The following is a 2266-nucleotide window of genomic DNA, read 5'->3' as shown; positions in this document are numbered from 1 at the left end:
CACATCAACCATTATTCAAGATGATGCCCTACAGCTGTGTCTACAGGCCAGTCCGGTGGAGGTATTTTTTTCAATTAAGTTCCCTCTTTCCCAGACGACCCTAGCTTGTATCAAGTTGACAAACAGCTAACCAGCACACTTTTTTATCCCAGGGTGGCCTCAAACCCATAATCCTTCTGCACAGCCTCCAGAATATTGGGATTATAGGCACCACGGGAATACAGGGATTATTACCACCATGCCCATTTATGGTAATACCATGTGTAACTATCACAAGTAGGAACTTGACAATTTTATAGCCTATCATCCAGGTGTGGTGGCTCACATCCGTAACCCCAGAGTTTGGGAAGCTGTTGGGAGGTTGCTTGTGATTTTGAAAACATACTGGGCTAAATAACAAGTACTAGTCTAACCAGGGTTATGTAGCAAATATCTGTCTCAAAAAATGAATGAGAGAGCTGGATATATGACTCCATGGTTAAGAACACTTGTTGCTCTGGCAGAGGACCAAGTTTGATTCCCAGCACCCACATGGTGACTCATAGGCATCCTTAACCCCAGTTCCAGGGAACCTGACACCACCTTCCATTTCTGACTTCCATGGGCACCAGCCCAGGCATGCAGGCAAAACACTCAAACACATAAAAAGAAATAAAAATTTAAAGATGAATGAAAAACAAGAATGAATGGATGGATGGATGGATGGATGAATACAGACACCGTGTAACACAATTTATCCACCTTCTTCAGGTTTTAGCAGGTTTACAGCATTCACTTATGTGCTTATCTTTGTGCATCTGTATGCTTATTTCTATTCAATTTTTCACATGTGTAAAATTGTTTGGCTCCCGCCACAGTTGGACTACAGAACATTTCCACTGAGAGGACGCCTTGTGCATCCCTTGTACAGCCACGGCGTTCTGTTCTCCCTGCTTACTAATAGGCACCAGTCTATTTACCCCTCTACAGTTTTTTCACATAAAGAATGTTGTATAAATAGAATCAGTGTGTTGGTTATTTTTTCATCACTGCAACAAATTATCTGACGAGAGCACCTCAGAGATGGATGGGTTTCCTTTGGCCCCCAGTTCCGGGACACAGTTTATCGTGGTGGCGGGGGAACAAGGCAGCTGGCCATGCGTCAGTAGCCAGTCAGCAGAGAAAGGTGAATGAATGTTGGTCTCAGTTCATTCCCAGTTAATTCAGCCCGGTACCCCAGTCTATAAAACGGTGCTGTCTACCTGTAGGTAGGTCTTCACACCTCCATTAACTCAACCCAGAAACTCTCTCACAGCTGGGCGGTGACCGCACACCTTTAATCCCAGCACTTGGGAGGCAGAGGCAGGTGGATTTCTGTGAGTTCGAGGCCAGCCTGGTCTACAGAGTGAGTTCCAGGACAGCCAGGGCTATATAGAGAAATCCTGTCCTGAAAAACAAAAACAAACACAAACACAAACAACAACAACAACAACAAACTAGATGATTTGAGATCTTGTAAAGTTGAAAATCAAGATTAGCCACATGGTATGTTTGCTTTTGAGATAGTACTTTTATCTTTATTTTTTATATTTTGGTTTCATTAATATTGATTTTTTTTTCAAGACAGGGTTTCTCTGTGTAATCTTGGCCGTCCTGGAACTCACTCTGTAGACCAGGTTGGCCTCAAACTCACGGAGATCCGCCTGGCTCTGCCTCCTCAGTGCTGGGATTAAAGGCGTGGGCCACCACCGCCGGCTCATCATTATCTAAATAAGGAATGCTTCATGAATTGTGGCATCCTTACGCAGGGTCCATGCCAATCTTCTCTGGATTGGTCCAATTCTAGTGTATTTGCTGTCGGTGTGAGCATACTTTCATTCCTAAAAAAAGATTTTTTTTTTAGTTTTGAAGTGTGTGTGTGTTTGTCTGTCTGTGTGTATGCATGCCACATGTGCACTAGTGCTGGAAGAGGCTAGAAGAAAGTACCAAATTTGGAGCTAGAGTTACAGCAAGTCATCCAATGTGGGTGCTAGGAACTGCACTCAGGTCAGTTGGAATAATAATATCAAGAGCTCTTAACTGCTGAGCCATCTCTCCAGCCATTTGTTTGTTTGTTTATTAATTTTTTTTTGTGTGTATGTATGGTGTTTGTGTGTGTGTGTGTGTGTGGTGGTGTATGTGGTAGTAGTGGTGTGTGAGTGTGTGGTAGTAGTGGTGTGTGTGTGTATGTGTGTGGTGGTATGTGCGTGTGTGTGTGTGTGTGCGTGCGTGCATGTGTGTGTGTGTG

At 43.7% G+C, this 2266-nt stretch overlaps 1 non-coding gene across 1 annotated transcript; it reads right to left on the bottom strand.

Annotated features, from left to right (window-relative positions):
- Positions 1–1745: 1745 nt before the first annotated feature.
- Positions 1746–1849, bottom strand: LOC128109231 (U6 spliceosomal RNA). The gene has a single exon (XR_008217765.1). It is a non-coding gene; the product is annotated as a U6 spliceosomal RNA (small nuclear RNA).
- Between the last annotated feature and the right edge of the window lie 417 nt (positions 1850–2266).

The sequence above is a fragment of the Peromyscus californicus genome, unplaced genomic scaffold (assembly GCF_007827085.1).
Source record: "Peromyscus californicus insignis strain IS unplaced genomic scaffold, ASM782708v3 Scaffold_13__1_contigs__length_99412109, whole genome shotgun sequence".
Lineage (NCBI taxonomy): Eukaryota > Metazoa > Chordata > Mammalia > Rodentia > Cricetidae > Peromyscus > Peromyscus californicus.
The sequence above is the reverse complement of the archived record's forward strand: the minus strand, read 5'-3'. Positions and strand labels throughout refer to the sequence as shown.